This window comes from Podarcis gaigeae (assembly GCF_964106915.1).
Source record: "Podarcis gaigeae genome assembly, chromosome: 11".
NCBI classification, from domain to species: Eukaryota; Metazoa; Chordata; class Lepidosauria; order Squamata; family Lacertidae; genus Podarcis; species Podarcis gaigeae.
Genome location: NC_139687.1, coordinates 1,150,575 through 1,164,779, shown reverse-complemented (window position 1 = coordinate 1,164,779; position 14,205 = coordinate 1,150,575). Strand labels below are relative to the sequence as shown.

Sequence of the window (14,205 nt, the reverse complement as noted above, 5' to 3'; positions counted from 1 at the left end):
CTCCCCTTGTAAGCCATAGCTGGACTTTCTGTGTCATTGTGGATCATTCTTCACCATGTAGAGTAGAAAGGTAGCCTATTGTCTGCTATATGCAAAGCAAAGAAACTTACCAGTGCAATGCAATGAAATCCTAACTGTGCCTATTCAGCTGTAAGTCCTGTTGAATTTAGTGGGACTTACTTCCAGGTAAAGCGAAAGGAAAGTCCAATGCTGTAAAGAAAAATATTGCATAGGAACCTGGATGTAAGAAACATGAACCTGGGTAAGTTGGGTGTGGTCAAAAATGAGATGGCAAGAATAAATATTGACATCCTGGGCATCAGTGAACTAAAATGGATGGGAATGGGTGAATTCAGTTCGGATGACCATCATATCTACTACTGTAGGCAAGAAATCCGTAAAAGAAATGGAGTGGCCCTCATAGTCAACAAAAGAGTGGCGAAAGCTGTACTGGGATGCAATCCCAAAAATGATAGAATGATCTCGATACGAATCCAAGGCAGACCTTTTAACATCACAGTAATCCAAGTTTATGCACCAACTACTGGTGCTGAAGAAACTGAAATTGACCATTTCTATGAAGACTTACAACACCCTATAGAAGTGACACCAAAGAAGGATGTTCTTCTCATTATAGGGGATTGGAATGCTAAAGTAGGGAATCAAGAGATAAAAGGAACAACTGGCAAGTTTGGCCTTGGAGTTCAAAACGAAGCAGGGCAAAGGTTAATAGAGTTCTTCTGTCAAGAGAACAAGCTGGTTATCACAAACACTCTTTTCCAACAACACAAGAGACGACTCTACAGATGGACATCACCAGATGGGCAGCATCGAAATCAGATTGATTATATTCTCTGCAGCCAAAGATGGAGAAGCTCTATACAGTCAGCAAAAATAAGACCTGGAGCGGACTGTGGCTCAGATCATCAGCTTCTTATAGCAAAATTCCAACTTAAACTGAAGAAAGTAGGAAAAACCACTGGGCCGGTAAGATACAATCTGAATCAAATCCCTTATGAATACACAGTGGAAGTGAGGAACAGGTTTAAGGATTTAGATTTGGTGGACAGAGTGCCTGAAGAACTATGGGTGGAGGCTCGCAACATTATACAAGAGGCAGCAACGAAAACCATCCCAATGAAAAGGAAATGCAAGAAAGCAAAGTGGCTGTCCAACGAGGCTTTACAAATAGCGGGGGAGAGAAGGCAAGCAAAATGCGAGGGAGATAGTGAAAGATACAGGAAATTGAATGCAGATTTCCAAAAAACAGCAGGGAGAGACAAGAAAGCCTTCTTAAACGAGCAATGCAAAGAAACAGAGGAAAACAACAGAATGGGAAGAACCAGAGATCTGTTCAAGAAAATTGGAGATATGAAAGGGACATTTCGTACAAAGATTACCATAATAAAGGATGTGGACCGAGAACTCCCAGAAGTGCAAGCTGGATTTCGAAGTGGCAGAGGAAGCAGAGACCAAATTGCAAACATGCGCTGGATTATGGAGAAAGCTAGAGAGTTCCAGAAAGACATCTACTTCTGCTTCATTGACTATGCAAAAGCCTTTGACTGTGTCAACCACAGCAAACTATGGCAAGTTCTTAAAGAAATGGGAGTGCCTGATCACCTCACCTGTCTCCTGAGAAATCTCTATGTGGGACAAGAAGCTACAGTTAGAACTGGATATGGAACAACTGATTGGTTCAAAATTGGGAAAGGAGTATGGCAAGGCTGCATATCGTCTCCCTGCTTATTTAACTTATATGCAGAATCCATCATGCGAAAGGCTGGGCTGGATGAATCCCAAGCTGGAATTAAGATTGCCGGAAGAAATATCAACAACCTCAGATATGCAGATGACACAACCTTGATGGCAGAAAGTGAGGAGGAATTAACGAACCTTTTAATGAGGGTGAAAGAGGAGAGCGCAAAATATGGTCTGAAGCTCAACATCAAAAAAACGAAGATCATGGCCACTGGTCCCATCACCTCCTGGCAAATAGAAGGGGAGGAAATGGAGGCAGTGAGAGATTTTACTTTCTTGGGCTCCATGATCACTGCAGATGGTGACAGCAGTCAAGAAATTAAAAGACGCCTGCTTCTTGGGAGAAAGGTGATGGCAAACCTAGACAGCATCTTAAAAAGCAGAGACATCACCTTGCCAACAAAGGTCCGTATAGTTAAAGCCATGGTTTTCCCAGTAGTGATGTATGGAAGTGAGAGCTGGACCATAACGAAGGCTGATCGCCGAAGAATTAATGCTTTTGAATTAAGGTGCTCTTGAGAGTCCCATGGACTGCAAGAAGATCAAACCTATCCATTCTAAAGGAAATCAGCCCTGAGTGCTCACTGGAAGGACAGATCGTGAAGCTGAGGCTCCAATACTTTGGCCACCTCATGAGAAGAAAAGACTCCCTGGAAAAGACCCTGATGTTGGGAAAGATGGAGGGCACAAGGAGAAGGGGACGACAGAGGACAAGATGGTTGGACAGTGTTCTCGAAGCTACAAACATGAGTCTGACCAAACTGCGGGAGGCAGTGGAAGACAGGAGTGCCTGGCGTGCTCTGGTCCATGGGGTCACGAAGAGTCGGACACGACTAAACGACTAAACAGCAACAAGAACTTCCAGGTAAGTGGAGTTAGGACAGAAGCTTTAATAATAAAGTTTTAAAAATATGTATGGACTTTCTGGAACAGAAATATTTAGAGTGCTTGACACCTAAGAACTGGAAATACTTTTTATTTTCATGAATTGCTGGCTATCATAAAGGTCAACAAGTCAATTGAGCTTCATTAAAATGTGAACTTTTGCAGTTGCCATTAGTGACAGATTGAGCAAAATCAATCTCAGTAGCCTAAAGACAGATGCAGACTTGAATTCCAACTAGTCCTCTGCAACAGCTCCTTCTGGTCATGGTGGGAACTGGAATTCAGGCATGTGGTAGCATTTTTTGCCTACTTTCCCTTTTTGCTGCTGCATCCTGTTCTGCCTCTCATTCTGCTCTGGAGTCTGGAGGTTGCCCAATCCTCAAGCAAAGGGGAGATGAGTGAAAGTCACCTCCCCATTTCCATTCACAGGATCTAAGTGCTTTGGTCCTTATCACCACCTGTAAACCCCTCTTGACAATGTGGCAGTAAGGCTACCATGTCGTATCAACTGACTAAATGGATGCTTCTATAAACTGCTTTGAGGTTTGAGCAGTATATAACTTGTATGAAATAATAAATAAAGACACATTTGCAGAGGAAAACTGCATTCGCTGTTAGTACCATACTGTCAACACATTAGCGTCAGAAAAAGCAGGAATCATGTAGTGCAGACCACAATCAACCTCCTCCTCCTCATTTTTAATTTGTATACTGCCTTTCTATCTTACAATACTCAAGGCGGTTTACAAGCTGAAGAAACAAAAAATGTACATCTTATGTGATGGGATGATGAGCTGCTTGTGCGTAAAAACTTAGTCCCTCAGAGTTTGCCCAGATTAGCAAAGTTCTGTCTGTAGCGGAGCCCCTTAAGCATGGCTCCCTCAATCGCTGGCAGAATCCGACAGTGGGCGTTTACGGAATCTACTCCAGCATAAAAGCTCCTTGACGGAAACGCGTCGTCTGGATTCTTGGCGCGACAGTTTCCGGCGAGGAGTGGGTGTACCTATGGGAGGTCCTGAGACTTCTCCCCTGTTTTCGCTAGAAGACTCCCTGAGCCATTCCTTCGCCTCCCTCTCTCTCTGATCTCCCACTCTCCCCCTGCTGGTGCCTTCCTCCGCTGCTTAGTCTCTCCTGGCTTCTGAGAGCCCCTCCACCACCTGCCTTTCCGATGGCAGTTCCCTGACATCCACCTCCCCTCCAGGGCCCCCTTCACCCCCTCCCGCCCCCTCCCCTACTGGCGGTGAGGATGGAAAACCCCGGAAAGAGCCCTCCTCATCGTCCAAGGATTCAAACACTTCTCTCCACTGCCTTCCGTCTCTTCTCCCTGAGTCCTCCTCCTCGTCGGAGTCTATTCCCTCTTCCAGCCCTGATTCTGGGAAACCTTCAAACTCCTCTTCCTCATCGGTGGTGCCGAAGTGTTCCCTCCTGAACCGTGCCACGGGCTGAGGTTTCCTTGGGAACCGTTGATGAAACGTTTCTATTAAAACCTCGTCATTGACCTCCTCTGCCGGTACCCATGTGTTTTCTGACTCCGGTTCCCCTTCCCATTCTACCAAATACTCCACTTGATTCCCTTTCCACCTGGAATCAATGATTTCTGCCACATGCATGTTGCGTTCCCTTTCCTCTGTGACTGGTGTTTGAGTAACCTCCCTCTCACTTCTCCCCCACTCTCGCCCTTCTCGGTACGGCGACAGTAAGGACCTGTGAAATACTGGGTGCAGTTTCATGTGGTTGGGCAACCTGAGTTTGAATGCTACCGGGTTGATCTGTTGTATGACCTCAAAGGGTCCCAGCCGTTTGGGTCTCAATTTCTTACACCCTCCCTTGAACGGCAGTCCTTGGGTGGATAGCCACACCCGGTCCCCCACCCTTATGGTTTCACCTTCCTTTCTGCTTCTGTCTGCTTGCTTCTTGTATTCTTCCTTGGCCCTCTCTAAGTTAAGCTGGAGTTGCCGGTGTTGTTGTAGGCAAATTCTGCCAGGGCCAACTTATCTACCCAATCATTTTCTCTGTCATTTACATAACATCTCAGGTATTGTTGTAAAATCCCGTTTGCCCTTTCCGCCTGCCCATTTGTTTCTGGGTGTCGGGCAGTCGAAAAATTGACTTCTACGTGCAGTAAGCTCATGAGCTTCCTCCAGAACCTGGAAGTAAATTGTTTCCCTCTGTCTGAGACCACCCTCAAGGGGGTGCCATGCAACCTGAAAATATGCTTTACAAACAACTTGGCGGTTTCTTCCGCTGTGACCGCGTGTGAACAGGCTATAAAATAGCACATCTTGGTTAATAGGTCTACCACCACCATGACAGCTGTTTTCCCTTTGGATTTTGGCAGATCCGTCATAAAATCTATGGATACTGCCTCCCATGGCCTTTCTGGTGTGGGTAATGGTTCCAATAGCCCCGCTGGTGCCAGCCTCTTCCCTTTTGCTCGCTGGCACCGGTCGCACCCCCTAACATATTGAAGAAACAGCATGTTGAAGCTGTGGGATGTCTTTGGGAAAAGAGTAAGGATGCATTTTACTGGTCTTTAAAAATTTGACATTATTTCCTGATTTTTTTAAACATCCTGCTGTGTGTTTGTTAAACTAGTCAAATTAATCTCTCATAGGGTTTCATTTTTGCTTTTTGAGTTACAGTCGTACCTTGGATCTCAAATGCCTTGGCTCCCGAACAAATCGACTCCCGAACGATCAAAACCTGGAAGTGAGTGTTCCAGTTTTCAAATGATTTTCGGAAGCCGAACATCCAGCACGAGTGTCTTGCAGCCAATCGGAAGCCGCGCCTTGGTTTTCGAACAGTTCCGGGAGTCGAATGGACTCCCAGAACACATTCTGTTCGAGAACCAAGGTACGAGTGTATTTATATCCTGCTTTTAGCAGACTCCTATCCAAAGGACTGGTCAATCCACAGCTGGTTAGCTTAAGCGATGTCATAGCATCAGATGTGCCTAAACCACCATAAGGTTTCATTTTTAAGAAGGCCCATTACTGAATAACCTAAAATTTTACATTATTGTGTACATCTGTCAGGGATGATTTGTGGGTGCTAGCCGAGATAACAACCCGGGATTCCAGCCAGCTGTTACAAGATTTATTAAGTCCAAAAACTATGTACAGTACGGAGCTCTTAAAAGCATGTCTTCTTCAGTCGCTATCAGTTGCCGGAAGTGGCTCCTGCCTCTTCCCTTTCCAGCATAGAAACTTCCTGAGCCCCCCCCTTCCCCCTCTCCCTATGTAAAGACCGAAGCGTCGGAGGCTGTTCCTTTCTCTCCGTTTCCGTGTTTTCTGACAGCCCCTCCTCCTCTGCTCATTAAAGGAGGCGGCTCCCTATACATTCCGATCTCTCCCCCCTTCTCAGCCAAACAGATCCCTGACACATCTGCTAGCAGAAATTACGCTGCAAATATGGATAAAATATGCATATTTTGTTCGAATTCCCACCCATCCTATCCTGGAGTCTTAAACTGGGTTACAGCCTTCTAAACCCAAATATATTAAAATCTCTTGAAAAATATACGATTGCAGAATACATTTCCTTCAAAAGAGACAAAAAACTTTTGATTCCTGAGTATGCTAAAGCTCAGCAAATACCAGCTCAGCAAGATTAAAATATTGTTTCTTGCCATCTGTTACGCTACTGTCTAGATTTAAACTTATGTGCTATAACCAGTTTGTTAAAGGGTTTAAGATGACAAAAATATGTTAGCACACTATACAAAATTATAGCCTTATGTGCACCAAGGTTCATAATTCTCTTAGATCTAGGCAACATTTCATACACTCTAATTGGATAATTCCTGTTGCTTTTCTACATTCTGGCTTTTTATTTTTGAAAGTGTTAACTGCATTAACTTCCCTTGGAGACCTCTTTCTAATTTGTTGCTGTACTGTGGTCTCATTGATTGACCTGGTTTTGAGTTAAATAAACCAACTGCTATATAGGAGAAGTAATAGATAGTTCTGGCACAGTCCTCTGCTGGGTATCTGGTAATTAATTATACTTCTGGCAGAATCCCACAACAAGCAAGGACATTATAATCCACAACAGATAATAGATAGGTGCTGAATTTCTTCCCACCTAGGAGAGGGAGACTCACTGAGAGGGTCAGAAACATACGTTTGGGATTAATCCTCTCATTAATCTTTCTTAGTACAGTAGTTGCTTATAGCTTAACATTTGAATTGAAAACAAGTTTGAGGCAATCTCAATGGGACGCAGGTGGCGCTGTGGGTTAAAGCCTCAGCGCCTAGGACTTGCCGATCGAAAGGTCGGCGGTTCGAATCCCTGCGGCGGGGTGCGCTCCCGCTGCTCGGTCCCAGCGCCTGCCAACCTAGCAGTTCGAAAGCACCTCCGGGTGCAAGTAGATAAATAGGGACCGCTTACCAGCGGGAAGGTAAACGGCGTTTCCGTGTGCGGCTCTGGCTCGCCAGAGCAGCGATGTCACGCTGGCCACGTGACCCGGAAGTGTCTCCGGACAGCGCTGGCCCCTGGCCTCTTGAGTGAGATGGGCGCACAACCCCAGAGTCTGTCAAGACTGGCCCGTACGGGCAGGGGTACCTTTACCTTTACCTTTACCTTTGTATTCCCAATTTTATATCTCCAGTCAGTAATGACTTAGGTTTGTGTAACACCAAACTCGGGTATTGTACACTACGGGAGTTCCCCTCTCCCTTCTGGTAGCTCACCGATAAGAATTAACGAGCATCTGGTAGATTTATAGCCTTTTTATTACAGTATCATGTTGTGAACACATATTAGCATCTCTCTGCAAGGATAGTCGTTGCTCTCTCTGACTCCTCCCCCCTCACTTCCGCTGCAAGAAGTGCGACAACGGATGTCTCTCCTCCCCTGCGTCTCTGTTGTTCTCTGACATACCTCTGAGTTCGGGGGGGGGGTGCCCCCCACTCTCTAGTGATGTATCAGCCAGCTGCTCCCTCCCTTCTGGTTGCTTAGCAACTACCTCAAAGCTGGGTAGCTCAGGGTCTGCCTGTTTCTCTGCTTCTGGAAATGCTGAAAGCAAAGGGGGCGAATAGCCCCCCTTCTCTTCTGTTAGATGCTGATCTCCCTGCCTTTCCCAATCCTCGTCTTCAGAGTATTCTCTGACAGGTATTATGCATGTAAGTGTACTAAAATTTATTTCCCTTTTAATCCAGAGGGACTGGTGATAATATGATGCATATTTCAGACCATTTGCAAAAGTAGATGAAACTGGATTACAGGTGCTCCTCATAAGGGAAGCAGTGGCCAATTGTGCGAAAATGTTATATAGTTAGGAAATTATTCCTTTCCCACTGGGTTAGTAGGAAAAAAAGATTATTCACCGTTGTTTAGGATGGGTTGTGCCTGAGCCTGAGCCCTTAGGCTTAACTGTTACATATTTAGGGTAGTTATATTGAAGCTGGCAAAACCCTCAAAATCTTGCTTAGCCACCCAGTGAAGAAAAGTACATCCGCTCTTGCATTTCTGTTCTGCTTAAACTACCATTTCCCATAACCCCTGAATCTGTAAACCTATCTGAATTCTTTAACAACTCTCACACCGTCACCGTCACCCAGCAATTACAGCAACATTACATTTAGGTAGGTAGTTGTGTTGGTCTGACGCAGTCAAAATAAAAATAAAAAATTGTCCAGTGGCACCTTATAGACCAACTACATTTGTTCTGGTGCATGCACACTTCTTCAGATACCTGTTACATTGAGCTGCATGAAATGGAAGTCCATCAGTATCTGAAGAAGTGTGCATGCACACGAAAGCTTATACCAGAACAAACTTAGTTGGTCTATAAGGTGCTACTTAAGGGACGCGGGTGGCAGTGTGGGTTAAACCACAGAGTCTAGGACTTGCCGATCAGAAGGTCGGTGGTTCAAATCCCCGCGACGGGGTGAGCTCCCGTTGCTCGGTCCCTGCTCCTGCCAACCTAGCAGTTCGAAAGCACGTCAAAGTGCAAGTAGCTAAATAGGTACCTGTCAGGGAACTGCCATCGCAGCTAGCAGAGGAGGCGAGACTCAGCTGCGATGCTGGAGAGGGACCAAGCAGGGAGAGAGGGAGGTCCCCGTCTGGGGAAGATAATCAGCGCTACACCAGGGATAGAGGGGGGGGCTGATGGGGGAAGTGGAGAGGAGGCTCCAGGACTCTTCGCAGGAGACCAGCGAGGAGAGCACAAGTCCCCCGCTGCCTACGCCCACCCTGCGCAGAAGACTTTCGCGCAGGGAAAGTAGGCGGTGACTTGGCGTCGAAGAGCTTCTTTGTTGGAAGAGGTTCAAGAAACGCCCACTGACGGATTCTGCCAGTGACTGAACAGCCACGGAGTGGAGGGCTGTCCAGAGGGAAACGGCTTAATCAGGCAAACTAGCCCGGAGAGGCGGTAACTTACGCACAAGCAACCCTTAAAGCCATTACAGTACCGCTCCGGCGGGAAGGTAAACAGCGTTTCTGTGCGCTTCTCTGATTCGCCAGAAGCGGCTTAGTCATGCTAGCCACATGACTGTACTCCGGCTCCCTCAGCCAATAAAGCTGAGATGAGTGCCGCAACCCCAGAGTCGGTCACGACTGGACCTAATGGTCTTTGCCTTTGCCTTTGCCTTTACTAAGGTGCTACTGGACAATTTTTTATCATTACATTTATTTATCAATTTGCACTTTGAAGATGAGAGGAGGTGACTGTACAATTCTTTTGCTGGGAAATTTATTATTTAGGATATTTCATACACTGGAGCTCAGTCAATGGATAAACTGAATGATTTGCTTTCTCTCACACAAGTTCTGGATTATTCAACAAAATCATCTACTGTCATCTCAGTTTCTGATCCATATGGCTGCCCCCACGTCTCTTTGTTTTGCCTTGGTGTGAATTTACCTTATTTCTTATGCCAATGTGGGTTGTAACAGAGCTGCAGTTATAACTCAAATCACTCTTTCCCTCTGTTATCAACTCAAAAGGGCAGCATCACTATGTTAGCTAGAGTTCCTTTACTATAAAATAAAAGATTTTTTCTTTCTTGCCCTTTCTGTGTTAAAGTATTTTTACTCTCTGCCGATGATAAGATAGATTCAGGTAGGTAGCCGTGTTGGTCTGATGCATTCGAAACAAATAAATAAAATTTAAAAATTGTCCAGTAGCACCTTAAAGACCAATTTAGTTTGTTCTGGGTATAAGCTTTCGTCTGCATGCACACTTCTTCAGATACACTGAAACAGAAGTCACCAGACCCTTATATATATTGGGAGGGTGGGGTGGGGGTGTTCTCAGAAGGGTAGTAGGAGATGGGTGATTGACTCAATGGGTATGGTAAACTTGTTGGACTGTTAACAACTGCCATGATAACATAGTCTTACTTTATTATTCTGCACAGTTAACCCACTTTTTCAGTTTTCCCTACAAAGCACATTCCCTGTCTTTCCTCTGCTTCCTATAGTGTACTCCACAGGAACCACTTCCTAGGGGCCAAGATCCCTCCCCCCAAAAAAAAATATTTGAGGAGGCTCCCCCAAGGTTGATGGGCATTGCCACTCAAATGGTGTGCGTGTGCCATGGCTTACCTGCTCCCTCCCCATATTTTATTCAAGTTGGCACCCTGGTGTACTCTGTCCTCTTGTTTCCTTTCCCAAAGCTCTTTCTGTAGCCTCATTTCTTCTCCCTCTTTTCTTCCATCCCTTGCACTGCTCTCCCCTCCTCTTTTCAATCTTCTGGTTTTGCTCCATTTCCGTACCACCATTCTTCATCCTCACCAAGACTTCATCTTCACTGGACATTTAAAGCAACATCATGCCACTTCAAAGAGTCCTGGGGAACTGCCGTTTGTTCAGGGTGCTGAGAGCTGTTAGGAGGCTCCGTTCCCCCCATAGAGCTCCAGTTTCCAGAGTTCCCGGTGAAAAAGGATTGACTGTTAAACCACTGCGGCAATTGTAGCTCTGTGAGGGAAAGAGGCGTCTCCTCATTACTCCTGGCACCTTTCACAAACCACAGTTCCCAGGACTCTTTGGGGAAGCCATGATAGTGCTTTAAAGGTATTCTGCAGATGGTGCCGGAGGTTCATAACAGCAGTAGCAGCAGCACTAAAGCCTTTCTTCCTCCAGTTCTTCTCTTCTTTCAGGATTCATACAATGTCGGAGGGTTGGACTTGCAGCAGAGCTGGTTGCTCTGAACTGGGAAACTAGCACCCAATCTCCCCAGGCACCTCCACTTCCAAGGACAGGAGGAGAAATCTAAACTTAGTGCTGTGTGGGCATTTTCCCACTCCTCTTTGGGATTGGCTTTTGAGAGGCTATAGGCTCTCTTTTCATTTTAAATCAACATCATGGGGAAAACTGCAGTATTGCTTTTTGTGACATCCCTTTGGTAATGTGGGAAGCTCCAGGTTTTGTGGGGAAAGTGCTGCCATCCCCATACTGGTGCTTAGATGCTGCTTGGACTACAACTTCTGTAAGCTCTGACCATTGGTCAAATTGACCTGGACTTATTGGAGTTGTAGTTCAAAACACCTGGAAAGTACCAAGTTAGGAAGGAAGAAAAATGCCAGTATCACCCTTCCGAGTGTTAGGAATAAGAGTGCAGGAAAAAGTTGTGCCAGCATAATGTTAGATGAGGACTTTAGGTGTTCCTACAAACAGGTGGAAAAGATTGCCAAACAAGGAGTGTTTGAAATTTCCATGGGGACAACAAACAATCACGATGGAGGCCAGAATCAGCCTGCAGGTTTTGTGTTGTGCAGTAGAGTAACAAAAAATAGTAATTGTCAACTGCAGTTCACTCTTCTGTAATTGCTACCATCTGCTGGCACATTTTTAGCAATCAACTAGCCCTCAAACCAAAATTGTTCAGTCTGGGAACACCATTTGTTTTTCAGTGTAATAATAATAATAATAATAATAATAATAATAATTATTATTATTATTATTATTATTATTATTATTATTATTTATTTGTACCCCGCCTATCTGGCTGGGTTTCCTCAGCCACTCTGGGCGGCTTCCAACAGAGATGAAAAATACACTAAAATGTCACATATTAAAAACTTCCCTGAACAGGGCTGCCTTCAGATGTCTTCTGAATGTCAGGTAGTTGTTTATCGCTTTGACATCTGATGGGAGGGCATTCCACAGGGCGGGCGCCACTATCGAGAAGGCCCTCTGCCTGGTTCCCTGTAACTTGGCCTCTCGCAGTGAGGGAACCGCCAGAAGGCCCTCGGAGCTGGACCTCAGTGTCCGGGCAGAACGATGGGGGAGGAGACGCTCCTTCAGATATACTGGACCGAGGCCATTTAGGGCTTTAAAGTCAGCACCAACACTTTGAATTGTGCTCGGAAACGTACTGGGAGCCAATGTAGGTCTTTCAAGACCGGTGTTATATGGTCTCGGCGGCTGCTCCCAGTCACCAGTCTAGCTGCCGCATTCTGGATTAGTTGTAGTTTCCAGGTCACCTTCAAAGGTAGCCCCACGTAGAGCGCATTGCAGTAGTCCAAGCGGGAGATAACCAGAGCATGTACCACTCTGGCGAGACAGTCTGCAGGCAGATAGGGTCTCAGTCTACGTACCAGATGGAGCTGGTAAACAGCTGCCCTGGATACAGATTTGACCTGTGCCTCCATGGACAGCTGTGAGTCCAAAATGACTCCCAGGCTGCGCACCTGGTCCTTCAGGGGCACAGTTACCCCATTCAGGACCAGGGAATCCTCCACACCTGCCCGCCTCCTGTCCCCCAAAAACAGTACTTCTGTCTTGTCAGGATTCAACCTCAATCTGTTAGCCACCATCCATCCTCCAACCGCTTCCAGACACTCACACAGGACCTTCACCGCCTTCACTGGTTCTGATTTAAAAGAGAGGTAGAGCTGGGTATCATCTGCATACTGATGAACACCCAGCCCAAATCTCCTGATGATCTCTCCCAGTGGCTGCATGTAAATGTTGAAAAGCATGGGGGAGAGGACAGAACCCTGGGGCACCCCACAAGTGAGAGCCCAGGGGTCTGAACACTCATCCCCCACCACCACTTTCTGAACACGGCCCAGGAGGAAGGAGCGGAACCACTGTATAACAGTGCCCCCAGCTCCCAGCCCCTCAAGACGGTCCAGAAGGATGTCATGGTCGATGGTATCAAACGCCGCTGAGAGATCCAGCAGAACTAGGAAACAGCTCTCACCTTTGTCCCTAGCCCGCCGGAGATCATCAACCAGTGCGACCAAGGCAGTTTCAGTCCCATGATGAGGCCTGAATCCCGACTGGAAGGGATCCAAATGGTCCGCTTCTTCCAGGCGTGCCTGGAGTTGTTCAGCAACCACTCGCTCAATCACCTTGCCCAAGAATGGAAGGTTTGAGACTGGGCGATAATTGGCCATCGTGGCCGCATCTAAAGATGTTTTTTTAAGAAGCAGTTTAATAACCGCCTCTTTCAGCGGGTCTGGGAAGGCTCCCTCACGGAGGGAAGCATTCACCACCCCACGAAGCCCATCGCTCAGTCCTTCCCGGCTAGCTTTTATAAGCCAGGATGGGCAAGGATCCAGGAGACAGGTGGATGGTTTCACTCGTCCAAGCAGCCTGTCCACATCCTCGGAGGTAACAGATTGGAATTGATACCACTCAACTTGACTAGACAGAACTCTTGCACTCTCCCGCCCCGGCCCTGCTCCCACGGTGGAGTCTACTACTTCCCGAATCTGAGCGATTTTATCTGCAAAAAAAATTGCAAAAAGCAATTGCTTAAATGAATCAGTTTGCTTGAATTTTCTAAATAAGCACATGCCCCTCCCCCCCAAAATTTAGAATTTGCGGTTGAGGCATTGGGGAAGATGTGAGAGTGTTGGTGGGCTCATATGTAGCTAGCGAAGCTAAACAGGGAGTACCCCTTAATATTTTTCACTCTATAGGACGCACCAGACGATAGGACGCATCTAGTTGGGGGGGGGGAGGAAACAAGGGGGGGAATTCTGAATCCCAGAAGCCAGAACAGCAAGAGGGATCTGGCTTCTGGGACAGCCGCTGGGATAGCTGGTCTAGCTTTGCACAACGCCTCCGCAGGGCACGGGGAGCCTTCATCCCTGTGCCCTGCGGAGGCTCCTGGGACAGCCCGTGAAGCCTCCGGAGGGCAGCGGGATTAAGGCACCCCGCTGCCCTGCGGAGGCTTTGCGCAGCTAACCCCGAAGCCTTTGGAGTGCAGTGCGAGGTCCCGCTGCGCTCCAAAGGCTTCAGGTGGCTATCCCTGAAGCCTGGAGAGCGAGAGGGGTCGGTGCGCACCGACCCCTCTCGCTCTCCAGGCTTCAGCGAAAGCAACGCGTAGCCTCCGGAGCGTGGAGGGAGCGCTCCTTTGCCCTTTGGAGGCTCCGTGTTGCTTTCGCTGAAGCCAAGGAGCCTGCATTCGCTCCACAGGACGCACAAACATTTCCCCTTAATTTTTGGAGGGGAAAATGTGTGTCCTATAGAGCGAAAAATATGGTAGTTTTATCTATGTGTTATGTTTGTATCCTGTCTTCCCTTTGCTCAGGAGCTCAGAATGCTGTTTTAAGATTAGGGTAAACTGAACAATTTAGCACAGAGGCTTTGTAATTTCATAGC

The 14,205-nt window shown here is 46.8% G+C and overlaps 1 protein-coding gene across 1 annotated transcript in view; it reads left to right on the top strand.

Moving 5' to 3' along the window:
- The window catches only part of PTAR1 (protein prenyltransferase alpha subunit repeat containing 1), a 43,321-nt gene that overhangs the window by 10,432 nt on the left and 18,684 nt on the right, over positions 1-14,205 (top strand). The gene's annotated exons all lie outside the window — the stretch shown is intronic.